The sequence below is a fragment of the Gorilla gorilla genome, chromosome 3 (genome assembly GCF_029281585.2).
Source record: "Gorilla gorilla gorilla isolate KB3781 chromosome 3, NHGRI_mGorGor1-v2.1_pri, whole genome shotgun sequence".
In the NCBI taxonomy this organism is placed as follows: domain Eukaryota; kingdom Metazoa; phylum Chordata; class Mammalia; order Primates; family Hominidae; genus Gorilla; species Gorilla gorilla.
This window is the reverse complement of record NC_073227.2, coordinates 162,838,392-162,858,366: the sequence shown is the minus strand read 5'-3', so window position 1 is coordinate 162,858,366 and position 19,975 is coordinate 162,838,392. Positions and strand designations below refer to the sequence as shown.

Below are 19,975 nucleotides of genomic sequence, written 5' to 3'. Positions count from 1 at the left end.
GGGAATCCTTTCCCTATTTCTTGTTTTTGTCAGGTTTGTCAAAGATCAGATGGTTGTAGATGCGTGGTATTATTTCTGAGGACTCTGTTCTGTTCCATTGGTCTATATCTCTGTTTCGGACCAGTACCGTGCTGTTTTGGTTACTGTAGCCTTGTAGTATAGTTTGAAGTCAGGTAGCGTGATGCCTCCAGCTTTACTCTTTTGGCTTAGGATTGTCTTGGTAATGCAGGCTCTTGTTTGGTTCTATATAAACTTTAAAGTAGTTTTTTCCAATTCTGTGAAGAAAGTCATTGGTAGCTTGATGGGGATGGCATTGAATCTGTAAATTACCTTGGGCAGTGTGGCCATTTTCATGATATTGATTCTTCCTATCCATGAGCATGGAATGTTCTTCCATTTGCTTGTGTCCTCTTTTATTTCGTTGAGGAGTGGTTTGTAGTTCTCCTTAAAAAGTCCTTCACATCCCTTGTAACTTGGATTCCTAGGTATTTTTTTCTCTTTGAAGCAATTGTGAATGGGAGTTCACTCATAATTTGGCTCTCTGTTTGTCTGTTATTGGTGTATAGTAATGCTTGTGATTTTTGCACATGGATTTTGTATCCTGAGACTTTGCTGAAGTTGCTTATCAGCTTAAGGGGATTTGGGGCTCAGACGATGGGGTTTTCTAAATATACAATGATGTCATCTGCAAACAGGGAAAGTTTGACTTCCTCTTTTCCTAATTGAATACCATTTATTTCCTTCTCCTGCCTGATTGTCCTGGCCAGAACTTCCAAGACTATGTTGAAGAGGAATGGTGAAAGAGGGCATCTCTGTCTTGTGCCAGTTTTCAAAGGGAATGCTTCCAGTTTTGGCCCATTCAGTATGATATTGGCTGTGGGTTTGTCATAAATAGCTGCTATTATTTTGAGATACATCCCATCAATACCTGGTTTATTGAGAGTTTTTATCATGAAAGGCTGTCGAATTTTGTTGAAGGCCTTTTATGCTTCTATTGAGATTATCATGTGGTTTTTGTCTTTGGTTCTGTTTATATGCTGGATTACATTTATTAATTTGCATATGTTGAACCAGCCTTGCATCCCAGGGATGAAGCCAAGTTGATCATGGTGGATAAGCTTTTTGATGTGCTGCCGGATTTGGTTTGCCAGTATTTTATTCAGGATTTTTGCTTCAATGTTCTTCAGGGATATTGGTCTAAAATTCTCTTTTTTTTGTCGTGTCTCTGCGAGGCTTTGGTATGAAGATGATGCTGGCCTCATAAAATGAGTTAGGGAGGAGGATTCCCTCTTTTTCTTTTGATTGGAATGGTTTCAGAAGGAACGGTACCAGCTCCTGTTTGTACCTCTGGTAGAAATTTGGCTGTGAATCCATCTGGTCCTGGACTTTTTTTGATTGGTAGGCTATTAATTATTTCCTCAATTTCAGAGCCTGTTATTGGTCTATTCAGGGATTCAACTTCTTCCTGGTTTAGTCTTGGGATGGTGCATGTGTCCAGGAATTTATCCATTTCTTCTAGATTTTCTAGTTTATTTGTGTAGAGGTGTTTATAGTATTCTCTGATAGTAATTTGTATTTCTGTGGGATAGGTGGTGATATCCCCTTTATCATTTTTTTATTGCATCTATTTGATTCTTCTCTCTTTTCTTCTTTATTAGTCTTGCTAGTGGTCTATCAATTTTGTTGATCTTTTCAAAAAACCAGCTCCTGGATTCATTGATTTTTTCTGAAGGGTTTTTGGTGTCTGTATCTCCTTCAGTTCTGCTCTGATCTTGGTTATTTCTTGCCTTCTGCTAGCTTTTGAATGTGTTTGCTCTTGCTTCTCAAGTTCTTTTAATTGCGATGTGAGGGTGTTGATTTTAGATCTTTCCTGCTTTCTCTTGTGGGCATTTAGTGCTATAAATTTCCCTCTACACACTGCTTTAAATGTGTCCCAGAGATTCTGGTATGTTGTGTGTTTGTTCTCATTGGTTTCAAAGAACATCTTTATTTCTGCCTTCATTTTGTTATGTACCCAGTAGTCATTCAGGAGCAGGTTGTTCAGTTTCCATGTAGTTGAGCAGTTTTGAGTGAGTTTCTTAATCCTGAGTTCTAGTTTGATTGCACTGTGGTCTGAGAGACAGTTTGTTATAATTTCTGTACTTTTACATTTGCTGAGGAGTGCTTTACTTCCAACTCTGTGGTCAGTTTTGGAATATGTGTGATGTGGTGCTGAGAAGAATGTATATTCTGTTGATGTGGGGTGGAGAGTTCTGTAGATGTCTATTAGGTCTGCTTTGTGCAGAGCTGAGTTAAATTCCTGGATATCCTTGTAACTTTCTGTCTTGTTGAACTGTCTAATGTTGACAGTGGGGTGTTAAAGTCTCCCATTATTATTCTGTGTGAGTCTAAGTCTCTTTGTATTTCTCAAAGGACTTGCTTTATGAATCTGGGTGCTCCTGTATTGGGTGCATATATATTTAGGATACTTAGCTCTTCTTGTTGAATTGATCCCTTTACCATTATGTAATGGCCTTCTTTGTCTCTTTTGATCTTTGTTGGTTTAAAGTCTGATTTATCAGAGACTAGGATGGCAACCCCTGCTTTTTTTTGTTTTCCATTTGCTTGGTAGATCTTCCTCCATCCCTTTATTTTGAGCCTATGTGTGTCTCTGCATGTGAGTTGGGTCTCCTGAATAAAGCACACTGATGGCTCTTGACTCTTTATCCAGTTTGCCAGTCTGTGTCTTTTAATTGGAGCATTTAGCCCATTTACATTTAATGTTAATATTGTTACATGTGAATTTGATCCTGTCATTATGATGTTAGGTTGTTATTTTGCTCGTTAGTTGATGCAGTTCTTCCTAGCCTTGATGGTCTTTACAATTTGGCATGTTTTTGCAGTGGCTGGTACTGATTGTTCCTTTCCATGTTTAGTGCTTCCTTGAGGAGCTCTTGTAAGGCAGGCCTGGTGGTGACAAAATCTCTCAGCATTGTTTTGTCTGTAAAGTATTTTATTTCTCCTTCACTTATGAAGCTTAGTTTGGCTGGATATGAAATTCTGGGTTGAAAATTCTTTTCTTTAAGAATGTTGAATATTGGCCCCTACTCTCTTCTGGCTTGTAGAGTTTCTGCCGAGAGATCAGCTGTTAGTGTGATGGGCTTCCCTTTGTGGGTAACCCGACCTTTCTCTCTGGCTGCCCTTAACTTTTTTTCCTTCCTTTCAGCTTTTGTGAATCTGACAATTATGTGTCTTGGAGTTGCTCTTCTTGGGGAGTATCTTTGTGGCATTCTCTGTATTTCCTGAATTTGAATGTTGGCCTGCCTTGCTAGATTGGGGTAGTTCTCCTGGATAATATCCTGCAGAGTGTTTTCCAACTTGGTTCCATTCTCCCCGTCACTTTCAGGTACACCAATCAGACGTAGATTTGGTCTTTTCCCATAGTCTGATAGTTCTTGGAGGCTTCGTTCATTTCTTTTTACTCTTTTTTGTCTAAACTTCTCTTCTCACTTCATTTTATTTATTTGATCTTCAATCACTGATACCCTTTCTTCCACTTGATCAAATTCGGTACTGAAGCTTGTGCATGTGTCGCGTACTTCTCGTGCCATGGTTTTTAGCTCCATTAGTTCATTTAAGGTCTTCTCTACACCGTTTATTCTAGTTAGCCATTCATCTAATCTTTTTTCAAGGTTTTTAGCTTCCTTGCGATGGGTTTGAACATCCTCCTTTAGCTCAGAGAAGTTTGTTATTACCGATCGTCTGAAGCCTTCTTCTCTCAACTCATCAAAGTCATTCTCCATCCAGCTTTGTTCTGTTGCTAGTGAGGAGCTACATTTCTTTGGAGGAGAAGAGGCGCCCTGATTTTTAGAATTTTCAGCTTTTCTGCTCTGGTTTCTCCCCATCTTTGTGGTTTTATCTACCTTTGGTCTTTGATGATGGTGACGTACTGATGGGGTTTTGGTGTGGATGTGCTTTCTGTTTGTTAGTTTTCCTTCTAACAGTGAGGACCCTCAGCTGCAGGTCTGTTGGAGTTTGCTGGAGGTCCACTCCAGACCCTGTTTGCCTGGGTATCACCAGCGGAGGCTGCAGAACAGCAAATATTGCAGAAGGGCAAATGTTGCTGCCTGATCCTTCCTCTAGAAGCTTCGTCTCAGAGGGGCACCCAGCTGTATGAGGTGTCAGTGGGCCCCTACTGGGAGGTGTCTCCCAGTTAGGCTACTTGGGGGGCAGGGACCCACTAGAGGAGGCAGTCTGTCTGTTCTCAGATCTCAAACTCCATGCTGGTTGAACCACTACTCTCTTCAAACCCGTCAGACAAGGAGGTTTAAGTCTGCAGAAGTTTCTGCTGCCTTTTGTTCAGCTATGCCCTGCCCCCAGAGGTGGAGTCTGCGGAGACAGGCAGGCCTCCTTGAGCTGTGGTGGGCTCCACCCAGTTCGAGCTTCCTGGCTGCTTTGTTTACCTACTGAAGCCTCAGCAATGGCAGATGCCTCTCCCTCAGCCTCACTGCTGCCTTGCAGTTTGATTTCAGACTGCTGTGCTAACAATGAGTGAGGCTCTGTGGGTGTGGGACCCTCGGAGCCATGCACGGGATATAATCTCCTGGTGTGCCGTTTGCTAAGACCATTGGAAAAGCACATTATTAGGGTCAGAGTATCCCGATTTTCCAGGTACCTTCTGTCACGGCTTCCTTTGCTAGGAAAGGCACATTTGTTCTCAAAGAGTAATTCCAGCATCAGCATCATCCAAGAACTTGTTCGAAATGCACATTCTCAGGCCCTTCCCAGAACTACTGGACCAGAAACTCCACACGTGGGTCCAGCAATCAGTGTTTTAATTAGCTCACCAGGTGATTCTGATGTGCACTTAAGTTTGATAACCGCTTGTCTAGTGTAAGGATATTGTTACATTTTTAACATCTTTTTTGAGATACAATTCACATATACTTACCAGACTGTAACACCCACCCATTTAAAGTGTTTTGTGTAGACTGTAGAATGTGATGTTTCAGAAGAAAGTAGAGATTATTTGATTACATATAACTTTGCCTTACAACAGTGTTGTAGCAAGGATTTAGTCTTGAAGGTTGAATTATTATAGTACATAGACATTGTTCATAATTAGAAATTAATTCTAAATCGTGGGGCATTATTTGGGGTTGAAATAAGTCTATTTTCAGAAAATTATACATTTGATATTCATGTGATCATGAGACTCTTCCCAGAGAGGGTGGTGCTCTAAAGTCTTGGGGGAAAGGAATGCTAATATCATGAAGCTTCCCAAAAATCCAAGAGAACTGGGTTCAGATAGCTTCCAGATAGCTGAACACATGGAGGTTCCTGGAGGGCAGTGCACCCAGGGAGTGCATGGAAGCTCCGTATCCCTTCCCTTATACCTCACCCCACACATCTCTTCATCTGTATTATATGTAATACCTTTATAATAAACTAGTGAACATATTAAAGGGTACAATGCAGTAGTTTTTAGTATATTGACAGAGTTGTACACCTATCACTACAATAATTTTAGTACCTGTTCAGCACTCCTAAATGAAACCCCATTTCCATTACCAGTGTCTCCCCAAATGCCATCCCCCCAGCCCTTGGAAACCACTAGGTTTGCCTCATCTGGACATTGCATATAAATAGATTTATACAATTTGTGGTCTTTTGTGAATGCTCTCTTTCATTTAGCATAACATTTTCCAGGTGCATCCATGTTGTCAGACATTTTTTATTCCTCTGTAAAGTTCCCTCTTTGTGAGTATTCTGTGCAGTCATTCCCAGAGTATTAACATTCAGCTAATGAATGACTCCCTGCAACAAAACAGGGGCATATGTGCATATGTGTTTGTCTGGGGTGGGGCGATGTGTGATTGTATTTATACATGTGGGCTTTAATTTTGTACTTTCCTTTTTGTAGAGACTACTAAAAAGCTCAGGGCCAATTTTGTGGTTCATCTACTTCAAATGTATAGCATTGTTTAATAGGCTTTCACTATGTGTGTGTGTGTGTGTGTGTGTGTGTGTGTGTGTGTGTTGGCCTTATTCTTAGCTCCATTTTATGACATTACTCTTGCACCTACTGTTTCTTTCTCACTTTTTATTCCTGATATCTTACTGAATTTGATGTATCAATGTAAACTGCCTTAAATTCTTTTTGAAACATGGTAGGGTGTAAATACTTAAATAACAATAAAATGACATAAACTATTCACTATATCCTATACTCAAGACTCTTCCTAAATTTACTCTTAGCAGCCTTCAATACAAGCTGAAAATACTGAATTTTTTCAAACTGCAAAATATCTGTTTTCTTACATCTGAATTTATGTGTTTTCAAAATGATGTCTCTTTTCTCAACTATTTGAGAAAATCATGCCATTATATTTATTATATGCTTTAGAGTTTTCAAATCACTTTGACTGTTCTTTTGTTTTTGAAAATAGAAATACAATAGATGTTATCTTTTGTTCAGTTTTGTTTCATAATTTAATTTTATAACAAATTCACAGAATTTTATAACACTAATAGCTTTATTTGATTTTGTGCTAAAGATTTTTTCTATTGAAGAAAATAGACTAGAACAAAAGTGAGAAAAAGACATATTAGAGCTGTCAAGATATATTATTTTTGCCAGAAAAAAGGGGAAAAAAGCTTTCCACTTCACAAGAATGAACCGATTTTATAGCAGCTGCTCTCGAAATAGATTTATTGAAAACTCCTAGTATCTGTAGTTGCCATTAAAAAAATACCTTTCATATAACAAACATCTCATATGCATATGTTCAAGGTACATACTGTTAAGTATTACTTGGTCATAAAGTTAAATGGCAACCGAGACCACTGTGTAGACCTACCATGGGTTCAGCTTGACCACATGAGAAACATGTGGTTGACAGACTGTGGAAGCCCACATTCCAACAAGCATTTGATGAGTTTCATCTTTTTTTCCTCTGTGGTTTGACTACATACGTACAATTTTATTGTGTATGTTAATAACTTAAAAGCTGCTAATGTATCATGTGGTTCCTGAACAGAGAATTGAGCTGATTTTTGATACACTAAATAATAAAAGATGTGATGTTTCAGAAGAAAATAGACATTATAACTTTGCTGTAAAATAATGTTGTAGCAAGGATTTAGTCTTGAAGTTTGAATTATTATAGTACACAGACATTGTACATAATTAGAAATTAATTCTAAATCATTGGACATTATTTGGGATTGAAATAAGTCTATTTTCAGAAAATTATACATTTGATATTCATGTAGTCAGTTATAACCTTCCATTATGCAATCCTTAAAGTTAGTTAATAAATTAAAATTTCATCACAGAGGTTATGATTTCAGACCACAATGGAAAGTGGAAACTCTGTTGCATTTCTATTTATGGCAAGGTAAAAGAAAGTCACATTTCTTTGCAGTATGCTTTATTTAGTTTTTTCATAAATATTTATATGTGTATTTTGCTATCTTTGCCCACATCCCCTGAATAACAAAAGTACACTAATAACCTTGGCACTAGTGCTAAGATGAAAGGAAGATGAAAAATATCCCATTTTTTAAAAAGCCTTAGGGATTTTAGGATGTCAGCATACTAGTACTAGGGAAAATAAATTTATGTGTATATATTTTTAAAATTTTGAGCTCAATTTTAAATTTAGTAGTTGCCCTTTGAATAGCTTTATCTCCAACCAAATGTTAAAATGGTATTAGCATGTTTTGTCAATATGTTTCTGAACATATTTTCTTCTGGAGTTTGAAATGGAAGCAAAATTTCAATTTAATTTATCACAGTCAAGGAAAAAACAAACTAAAAGAGTCTTGGAAGAATCTGGACTTGTGTGTGTGGAGGACTAGAAGAGAAAAAGAAGCTTTTTAATTCATTTAGGGTCTGAGGACATAAAAGCATGTGTGAACTTCCCTCTCTAATTCTCATGGCTTGGGCTCCTGGGCAGGGTGGATAGTATGGGTCTTCAGTCAGGCAGGGCATTCTTTTCCCTACAAAGGTAGGCTTTCTGTTCAGGCAGATCATGTGGACTGTTTCCACCAGCAGCTAAGAAAGAAAGTTGCTACAAGGTAAGCAGTCAGCACTCCTCATAGATATTGACTTCTCCTCTAAGGAAAATGCTCAGCAATCTGATATTTTTGCCACATCCCTGCAAAAAATAAATGTTGAATCAACATTCTTACATATAAAAGAAGGCTTTTGCATCTTTATCCTTGTATAGCTTTATGTCTCCATTGGAACCAATAAATCTAAATTCAAGGTTCAGTATTTCAACGTTAAACAAAAATTATATTGAAGTGCCTACAAAAGTGTAGTTAACATATTTCCCCGTTTCTTTTGGAATATGTACCTGAGGTCTATACATATGTGTTTCTGTTGGATCAGTGTTGAAAGGCAAACTAGATATCTTCTGATCCAAAACTTCACAGTGTCTTATGTTAAGGAGTATATTCATCTAAAAAAGTTTTTGTGTGTTTGTTTGTTTGTTTGTTTGTTTTTGCGGGGGGACGGAGTCTTGCTGTGTCACCCAGGCTGGAGTGCAGTGGCGCCATCTTGGCTCACTGCAACCTCCGCCTCCCAGGTTCAAGTGATTCTCCTGCCTCAGCTCCCCAAGTAGCTGGGACTACAGGTGCGCACCGCCATGCCTAGCTAATTTTTGTATTTTTAATAGAGACAGGATTTCACCATGTTGACCAGGATGATCTCGATCTCTTGACCTCAGGTGATCCTCCCGCCTCGGCCTCCCAAAGTGCTGCTGGGATTACAGGCATGAGCCACCACACCCAGCCTAATAAAGTAATTATTTTTTAATCTGGATATTGTTCTTTATACTAGCCCTTCAGTTGAGTTTTGTGGTAGATTTTTCAATTGAAGACTCTGCACCTTGAATCTAATATGAAAGCTCTGTGATTCTCCCTGGTATGATGGTGTGATGGTGTGGTGCTGTGATGATGGTGTGGTGCTGTGATGATGGTGTGGTGGTGTAATAGTGTGATGGTGGGCAAGAGTAGACACACTGGATGCCGTAGGTTGTTCCCTTTGTGCGCCTGAACTGATTCCACTGCAAGGAGATATGCTTTTCTGAGTAATTTATACAGAATTACTAGAGCAAGCTTAGATCTCTGTGTTTGAGGAAATAGTCTAACTAAAATCATTTCAAAGAATCACTTTTGTTTGACAAAATGAATTTAGCATACTTGCAAGACTTGTGATCCAAATAAAGTAACTGAAATTGAAAAGTAAATTGGAATGAATTTTTTCATATTACTTTTACTTGCTTTGGAGACCAAAGTTACAGATAGATAGATAGATAGATAGATAGATAGATAGATAGATAGATAGATATATGTGTGTGTGTGTACATATATATATGTATATATGTACATATATGCATTTATACATGACATTTTATATTTTCTATATTAATACAGCATGCTATACATTGTATTCAGAACATACAATATATAAAAATTATTTAAATGCTTTTTGCTTAAATCTAATTTGATCATGTTTATAAACCTCATTTTCATTCAAATGACCCAATCGTTGTGACTCCTGAGATATATGTGTATTCTTATGCTATCTTTTCAGCCACTAAATTTAATATTAATTTTAAAATTCCAACATTTGTGTATCTCATTAAAATAAGACAAATTGAGAAAAGAATAGGTATAAATTAACTGTTCCCAAATATGTCAGACTATATACTTTGCTTTTTATTTTCATGGGATAATAAAATGTCACAAGTTTTTGGTAACAGAATAAAATGTTTATTTACACATTAATTGTTATTCTCTTAAAAGTCAATTTTCAAACTCCTTCATTTCTATGTACTTGTAACTTTTTTTGCTAATGGTATTTTAAGACTGCAGCATTTGGAAAGGACCTTGGAGATTACCTAGTGACCCCGCCAAGTAAGGCAGGGATTCTTTTTACAACATCCCTGACAGATTGTCAGCTAACCTTTACTTGCACATGTACGGTAGCAGGGAGTTTGCTACTTTGGGTATCAACCCATTCCATTTTTGGACAGCTATATGATTTATAAAACTTATCTTCTTGTTAAGCTGAAATCTGTTAACCCATAACTTTCAATTATTGATCCATTCACCTGCCTGGATCAACCATCACCTTCCTTAGGTCAGCCTGTCAAATATTGGAATATGGTTTCTGTGTTCTGCTTAATTTTTAAAATCCCTTTAAGATGTGAAAATCGGTCCAACTCCTGCTCTTCCTGAAAGATATTGCTACCATTTCTCAATGCAGTCTTCATTTTAATACTCTTTATAAGTAATTATGAGCAAAATCAAATACCATGTTCTAAATTTAATGTGAAGAACACAGAGTAAAATAAGGCAAATGTCTGCCTGTTTTCCCTTTTTCCTTCCAGTTGTACAGTGCTTACTAAGTATCAAGCACTTTTCTAACTACTTTACAGATATTAATTGCTCTAATTCTAATGCCTGAGACCCCTTGGCCAGGGTAGGTGGTATGGACTCCAGACAGGCAGGGTGTTATCTGTGAATTAAATCTTCTAACTTGTGGATTAACTCCATGGATTTTTAACCTACGGATTAAGTCTTAAAATCAAGAAACAGCCACAGAGGGGTTAAATGACATGCAAAAGGCCTTACAGCTAAGACATGGTGGAACCAGGCCCTCTTACTCTGAGTCCTAGTTTCCAAGAGCCTAGGCTGATAAATTTACATTCATTTCTTTATTCCTGGATCCATAAAATGCATGACCTTTTTAAAGGAACTTTGTCTCACTGTGTAATAAATTTAAAACTGTAGTCCTTTGTGGTATATATTGTCATCTAGCAAGGTTTCTCCTGAGTTTTTCTGGGGTACTTGATACTGTACAATGAAATATAAATGAATACATTTTTATTCTAATTGGCTCTAGCCATCAAGTAAGAATGGTGGCCTAAATGAGCATTATATATTTCCTGTGCTTTAAGAAATGGGGCTGAGTTTTTTGGTAGGATATACTTATACCCATTGATGGCTAATTAATAAATGGTTTTGGGCTCTGCAACCAAACACTTATAGAAATAAGTAAATAAATTTTTAAAGTAGAAATCCCATGGGGCAGTTTCACTGGGCAGGGTGAGATTCCTGCATTGAAAAATCGTGAAAGGTGCAAAACCAAAAATCAGTCACGTATGTATAGCAAGTAGCCATTCTATAACTAATTTGTGGTTAATTCTTGAGTTAAGCCAGACCACAAAATCTTGACTAAAATCTTGAAGTAGGTAATTTAACTTGGTTCAAATTCACTTGAGTTTCCTACTAAGTAGCACGATGCTGTCAAAGGGAACAGAATACCAGTAAATAGTTGTAGTTACCCAGAACCAGCTTGTCTTCAAGAAGATCCACCCAGAGTACAGAATTGGATAGTGAACTGGCAAGTCAGTCCTGAGCTAGCTATATGTTATGCCATCGGTAGAATGGAGCCATGTCTCAAGGGTCTACCTACTGCCCCAAAATGCTTTAGAGCCTATGTAGGCTGACCTTGGTTGATTTAGTTGACTATGAGTTGCTTCTTCCAAAAATATGTTATTTTATTCTGGGTTATTATTCCACTATGCCAGAATCCATATACCATAAGGAGTATAAGGTTCTGGACACTCTCTTTTATCAAACAAGTAAGCAATTTTTGAGTGCATATTATTTACCAAGCACAATGCTTTGCATTGAAGATGCATATATGAATATGTTGTGTTCCTTCTCATGAAAAACCTCAAAATCTACTGAGAGATAATCACATACAGATACATGATGATAGATTAAGTCTTTTAGGGTATTAAGTATGAACTACTTAATGGAAACAGAATTTCTGCTTTTGGAAACAGAAATAAGGGAGTGATTAGGCAAGTAGGAGGCGTAAGAAAAGTATCGGGCACTGTCAGGGGCTACAGGGAGAAAGTGAACTTTAAGCTGGTATTATTACCGGATAGGTAAGTTTAAGAAAGAACACCCTCCACCCACAGGAGACATTGATGATTCTTATTTTTTAAAAGTTATTGCTTACTCTAGAAATGTCACCATGTTTTGCTAGATGCCTATGACTGGGATGTATTGACAATAAATATTAAAAGTCGATTACTTTATCAAGTTATGTTCTCTGACAAAGTAATGACCTTAAGAAAAACTAGAAAAGTGACTAAATATCCAGGTTTATAAGCCCTTATCTCCTCCACAAACATATTGATTGGGTTTTTAGGTGATTTCTAACCTGCCTGCACTTTTCTGCTTTATAGTTTGTCAGATGGCAGCAGGCAAGACTATATTTGGGTGAGAAATCTGTAAAATGAAAACATAATCTTTCTCATTATTTTCAGTTTTAGTTGTGACCACCTCTCAATTGTTGTAAACACCATCACTGTTCAACCCAATCTCAATCCTTTATTCTTAGAAATAGGGAAAACTGTATTAGAACTAGACATCTTACAACAGATAATAAGTTGATTTTGTCCAAGAATCCTCCTCAATAGGTTTTTAATATTGGATTAAAAATTGGCAGTGACATTTAAAATATTATTTCTGAAAAGTAGAATTTTTAGTTTCCTATTTTGTTTTTAAAAGTCTTGAACCCTTCCCATTTCCGAGTATTTCATAAGCGTTAAATGGTATATGAGAGTGGTATATGAATTCTGCAGTGCCTTAAACGTAATATTGAACTGGAGAGCGTGTGGTCTCTTGTACTACTGTACGCTTTTGGAATAGACAACAGAGGACCTGAAATTGCTTCCTCAAAGTTGCTTTCAGGGAAAAAGAAAAAATCAAGCACAATCTGAGAAATAATGGCACAGTAATATTGTGCTGTGTATTTTAAAACCATTTTTGAAAATGAGGAGCTGTTTTTATTTGAGTGAGTCCAAGACACCAGAATTAGTCTTCAATTTCAAGGCTTTATAACAATATGATCTGATGAAAATGTCAAATCAGTATAAAATATCAAATAATGATTACCCTCAATTTAAATATTGTGATCATAAGCTTCTGAAATTTACTAAGATATAATGTATTTATTTATGGAATAACTAGGATTCGCATGGCCCAAATACAGGATACTGTTAGAGAGAACAGCACTTAGTTCCCCTAGAGGATCTTGACTTGTATGGTATTTTTATATATGATTCTTTAGTATATGGCACATTAGGTAGATAAAATATGTTCTTTGCCCTAAGCTAACTCCAGTATAGTAGGGGAGGCAAGAAATACAAAATGGCGAAAATGCAAGGCTACATGCTGTGAATGCCATCTGGTTGAATCCAGAAAGTGCAATACATGCTCACAGGAGGAAGCTGACACCCTATGATGCTTTCTTTGCCTGAAGCATTTGAGTTGGGTCTTAAGGAATAGTAGATATAGCTATATAGATAGATAAAATTTTTGCTAAATTGTAGGCACTGTAGATTCTAGAAATGTTTAATAAGCAGAATGGGCACTACACAAAGAGGTAACGGATATGCAGAAAGTTTTAAGGAGTAAAAAAGCAAATTTTGATATAATTTTAGCATGAATAGTTCAAGGAAATAGAATAGTACCAGTTCTGGATTTTGTGCCTTCATTGTTTACCTGTGATTATGTGAGAATATTCATAATCTTTATACACAGGCAAATTAGAAATAGGCTAAACTATTTCTTGTTTAGCCTGTAGGTCTTTGTTAATGTTCATACCAATACCAGCTGACCTCTTAATTTCAAGTCCAACACTGGGAGTGTATATTGTCAAACTATCTTTTAAAATACCTACTTAGAATTTATCTTTTTTTAATCATAAGTGAAAATAGATAAATTCAGCTTTATTCTCACATTCCATCACTAACCAATACTGAGGAGGAAGAATAACAAAAATTATGTTAAGCGGCAGCCAATAAAGAACTTGATTATAGGTTACATTTCTGTAACTTTAGAGTGAAATAAACAGATAAAATAGTGCAGAAAGGAAAGGCTTATGAGTGATTTTTAACATACTATTAAAATGGAATATTTATTGTTACAAAAGATCATGTGAAATGTGCTACTACATTTCCTAATTTTTGATCTGTGTGATGAGATATTTGTATGTTCCCATCTTCTCCCAATGTAATTACTTCCATGGTGCCTGTCTTTCTGGAATATGTGTACGCTGCCATCACAAACAGTACCATACTCTAAAATTTAAAAGAAAACTTGTCTCCTTAGCGTTTAGCACAAATGACCTCTCAACCATGTGTGGTTCACAGATGAAGGGTGAAAACTCGCTCATCAGAGCCTTCAGAGTTCCCAAGCAACCAGGACAAGAGACAAGGTATATTTGAGTTGTAAAATGCAGCTCAAAAGTTGGTGTCTCCCTAATTTACTCTTTTCACTAGTATTGTTCAGATTCCCAAAGGCAACTAGAGGACAGTAGACCTCCAAGTTAATGAATGTACCCTATTATCACCATGGACATCAAGTATTAATGTTATCAACACTTTGCAGATTTAGATTTTCCATTTTAGCACTTGAGGCTGTTCATTTCCTTGTAAAATATGTGTGTGTTTTTAGGCTTAGCTGCTCCCAGATATTTTTGGCACTTTGTTACCAACCAAAACATCTGACAAGTAGCTTCTTTCTGAGGCCTCAATCTTATGTTGTTCTGGGAATCAAAAGTCCTTGAGGCTGACTTTTTTCATGTTCCTATCACTTACTTCATTAGTGAGATTAAATGTTTCCAGGTACCACAACACCTTGTTATATTTATATAGCCTCTGTTACATAAACCAATGTGCCTAATTCCCTAATCAAAGGTTTCCCTGAAAGTTTAGCATTCAGAAAAGGGAGACAACTGAATATCTTATCTTCTGTAGCTTGAATTCCTTTTTAAGTCAGATTTACTTAAGGTAGCAATGTTTAGAGAGTTCAAGCCTCTCTCACATAAAAGAAAATATTTCAAACTCAGCCTATTCAAATACTAATTTCTTTTGTTTTTGCTGTCTTGGTTTGGTTAAAGCAGGGGTTCCCAACCCCCTGGTATCAGGTCTGTGGCCTGTTAAGAACCAGGTCACACAGCAGGAGGTGAACAGTGGGTGAGCCAGCAAAGCTTCATCTGTATTTACAGCCACAATCTGAGCTCTGCCTTCCGTCAGATCAACACAGACATTCGATTCTCATAGGAACTCAAACCCTATTACAAACTGCACATGCGAGGAATCTAGGCTACGTGCTCCTTATGAAAATCTAATGCCTGATGATCTGTCACTGCCTCCCATCACCCCCAGATGTGACCATCTAGTTGCAGGAAAACAAGCTCAGGGCTGTCACTGATTCCACATTGTGGTGAGTTGTATAATTATTTTATTATATATTACAATGTAATAGAAATAAAGTACACAATAAATGTAATACACTTGAATCATCCCTAAACCATCGCCCCCACCCCCAGGTCAGTGGAAAAATGGTCTTCCATGAAACCAGTTCCTGGTGCCAGAAAGTGTGGGGACTGCTGTGTTAAAGGATCCTTCTAATATTCCATGAACACAATTTTCTGTAAAAAAAAAAAAAAAAAACATTTAGTAGAAAATTAAATAAGATTATATAATGTTGAACAAATGCTATTTAAAACACTTAAGATTTAACCACTTTATGATTACTTATCCTGATGCCCTAGGATGTGACATAGCTATCAAAGTCCTTTGAGTTAACATCTGCTTAATTTCACTTTTGTAGTATTTTTAAGAATGTAATGAAAGTTATCTAATTTTAAAGTGCATATAAGAATCAGACAAACAATAGGAAATAACTTCCCTATTTGACAATGACCTGCTTTACTTTATGAATTGGGGATAGATGATTATATTTACCATAGCTTATTCTGCATAAGTTTGAAGTCCATCTGTACCTCAGATTCATGTGAATCACTATAAATGACAAGAATGAGTTCAGTGTTTCCATCTCTTTTCAGGTGGTGTGTTTTAGAAATCAGTGATTATCATTATTAATTAATAAACCATTAATAGTGGTTTATTTAACCATCAAACTTTAATGTATCACACTATTGAAAAGGGTGTTCTTGGTTGTTTTCTCCACGCCAATCAGTTCCATAGTTAGTATTACTTTGGAATTATAAATGCACAAGGTAGGTCCCCCAAAAAATTAATTATTAAAATAGTGACTTAACATCAGGAATCTTGAAGTTTCAAACTAGTAAGTGGAGTCTAACATACACACATGCACACACAAACATATACACATGTACATACCTGGCCACTCTTATCTCTTAGTAGGCAATCTTTAGTGAATGATTATAGTTGAAATTGACTGATTTTAAAGCAGCCACACAAGCTGAGTGGAACACATCATTCTGAATAAGTTAACACAGATATAGAGACTTTCATCTATTCTTCTCTTACAGACAGTACATAATAAAGATTAACTGTCCCTTATGTGTACTGTTATCTCCATCTCCCAAATACTCGATGCCCAACAATGCCATTAGCTGTCGGTGGATATATTTAAGCTTGATATAGGAATCTTTTGTGACTATCCAGTCTCCTATAAGCATAGCACTAGTCTTAGCAATTGATCAGAAAATATTAAAATAAATGTTGTAGATCCAGTCCAGTCAATCAGATACCCACAATTAAGTCAGTTCACAAGAAAAAAAAAATGGGACCCTCTGGACTATCTTTGGAATTATCTCACTTTTATATTATTGTGTGTGTGTATGTGGTGAACTATCTGAAATGCTGTTTTCAGCTCCAATGGCAATCATTCTCCCTATCACCATGAAGCATCTTTTTCTAAGCAGCACAGTAAGGATAACAAAACCCATTTCAGTCTCAATTTAAGTTTAATTCCCAGGTGGAACTTGAAATGAGGCTGTAATGAACTTGAACTTGCATCAGTGATTATCTCATACATGCATATAAAAGTGTTCAGGTACAGTAGTGGTGTTTCCAGATGCTAAAGTCACTTCTTTGGAAACAGGTTAAAAAAAAAAATAGGGTGTTGCGGTTGGGCATATTGTTGCATTGAGCGTGGGGCAGCCAGCCAGGTTTTGTTTTATTTTACTTTATACTTAACAGAGGTTGACAGAGCAGCATATAGTATGATTAGAGAATTTTTTAAATGACCTGTATAAAAATATTTCCTTCAGAAGTTTCTGAGTGAATGTATAAAACAGCAATGTTATCCAAAGACAATACATGAAGGTGAGGGTCGATTAGAATTATAAAATAAAAAACAGAGCAGATCTCCCCCGTGTCCTAAGAATTGCCTAAAACCATTTGGGCTTTTAAGAAAACAAACTCATTCCTTTAGCTGTCCTATTTTATTCTAAAACACTAAATTATATTTTGTGAGCAAGAATGATATATTCAAGTGCAAATAGTTTAGGCCTCAAGTGGATTAGAGAATGGTCACTGGAGTCTATGTCACCGATAAAAATCAGCCCAAGAAATCAAGGAATACCTGAATTGGGGTTCTTATTGTAACATTCTTGCTTTCTGGTAGAGGTTAGCAATTAGCACCTTACTACCCTCCCACAATTTTCTAGGTCTAGGTTATCGTTCATGGTTTCTTGGAGAAAAATTGGGAGATTCAGGTTAATATTGAGTGAAACACTCCGGCATATCTAAAGTATTTTCTGAGAAAGTGGGCCATGACTACAGGTACAATTTTAACTTTTCTCTGTGTGGAAATGTGGCAGCCATCCTTGGGACCTAGGACTAAGTCAGGATGACAATTTTTCCCAGCAAAACAATGACACTAGCACCAGTATCACCAGTGTTTATAAAATACATGTTTCCTTTCTGTTAATGATACGTTACCATCCACTTAATGTTTTTGGTAGATCCAGCCTCACCACCATCTCTCTTCAGGTTCTCTCTCCTCATTGCCTTCTGGAAGCCTTGCCTTTGTGTTAGCTTTCCAAATTCATATTTCAAAATACATATCTGATCTGTGTACCAGCTGCTTAAGAACAGTTCAATGGCCTGTCACACGGTTCTCCATCTCCCTCTCCTTTCCCTTCTCCACAATTTTTGTCCTCCCAGCCAACCCTCCAGGTCCTTGAAGTCACTGTCCTTTTCACACGTGGTCCCTGTTGGCTGTGTCCTTTCCCCTTCTCTGCCTAATAAACTCCCACATCTCTGTGAAATCTCTCCCAGACAATACCTCTTCTGTGGTGGTTCATTGTTCCTTTGTCTATGCTTGAATGTCACTGTACAGACATTCATCATGAAATTGATGTTTTAACATTGATTTGGGTATCATTTCCCCCTTTAGTCTTTGAGCCCTGAAGGCTGGAACTTTATCTTTCCAGCATCTAGTACAGTGCCTGGTACATGACGAATGAAGAGTTAGAAATTAAGAGGTAGAATTCGACAAGCAAATATAGAATTGCTGAAGTAGAATAGACTGTAGGCTTATAGAGAGTACCTAGGCCAATTCTCCCAAATACCATTTTAGTAAGTCAAGTTTAAGTAAGTACACACCACTAGTCAGTGAGAGCACCAAGCTCAGAAACCACTTCCCCAGTGTGTCCTGCTACTGTTCTTTTCTTTGCATAAATACGGTTCCCATTTGCCAAATCCCATCATTTTTAATGCCCGAAGGGGAAAAAAAGGCTTACGTCTCATCAACAAAGTTCTTACACTTGTTAAAAAGCTCTAAAATGACTATACAAAAATCTGGGGGAAATTATTTGTACGTCTTGTCTGTTGGAAATGCTTTATGTCTGTAAGTGTTTCCAAAAGTGTAATATACAACACTTATTTAGCACAGCAAAATTGATGTCATGTTTTTTAGAAATACATCTGAAGAATAATAAAAATGGTTTAACACAAAAGAATATGGGTTATACTTCAGGTAGCAATTTTTGGGCAAATTTTAAGTATTTCTTATGGAATAAATAAGCTAGTTTAATAAAAAGAGCAATAGCATTTCTTTTTAGAAATCATTATGCATGTTAATTTATTCTACATCTAATCTCTTTAATTTTCATTATCTAATTTATAATACATGGGGTATTTAAAGTTATTAAAGGTATAAATATTTGGACAATTTGTGAGGTCATTTTGTAAATAGTTGAAAGGTATTTAAATATAATGGTAGTCTGATAAAAATAGTTTATTCTTGATCAAAAAAGACCTGAGTGTTGGTTCTAAGGAAGTCAGAACATTTTATTTCAGTCTAATGTGTCATTTTATACTTTTTGCAAAGTAAAACCATCAAAGAAAAATGAAGAGATGAGAACAGTGTTATTACCTTTACTTATAACTATAAGGAATCCACATTGCTTTCTTGTAATGAGAGGTTCTGGACCCACAGATTTGTAGGAGAACCCTAGATTTCATCCTTTACCAAGTGAAAAGAAACCTGAAACATTTATTTAGGTTAAAAATAAAAAAAAGATATCTAAATGTATGCATACAAGAATAATACACTTTCGTAAGAATTATTTAGACAGCTGAATTAATTTTCTACTTAGCTTTGTGACCCATCACGATCGTGGTATGTGGTTATCAATTTAGGTAAATGGTTTATTTTCCAATTAGTTGGTGGCTTTAAACGTCTTTTAAAACCCTTGTAGAGCAACACTGATGTTAAATGTGTGTACCAAGAGAAAATTATTTTTAATCTATATCTCCTTCAAATATCACAACATACATTATATATAAGACTTTTTTATGTATTTACAGTAAAGTGAATAAAAAATAGATGTACATTTCAAAAACATAATTATAAAGCAAAAACCGATGAAACCACCACCCAAGTCCAAGAAATAGCATGTTGCTAGCTCCCAGAAGTCTCACTTAGATATTAAAGTCTTAGGAAAACTCTACCATAAAAGAACTTAACTTTTGTTAACCCAGCATCTAGTATTCTATAACAATACTTACGGAATACTATATAGGAAAGTCTGTCTTAGAAAACTAGGCAATTTAAGCACTATGAATTTTAGCCAGTAGATGATAAAGTAATGGTATTATGTTCAAAACAATCTTTAATG

At 36.4% G+C, this 19,975-nt stretch overlaps 1 protein-coding gene across 8 annotated transcripts in view; it reads left to right on the top strand.

Moving 5' to 3' along the window:
• Positions 1-19,975, top strand: part of INPP4B (inositol polyphosphate-4-phosphatase type II B) — an 809,117-nt gene that overhangs the window by 766,442 nt on the left and 22,700 nt on the right. The gene's annotated exons all lie outside the window — the stretch shown is intronic.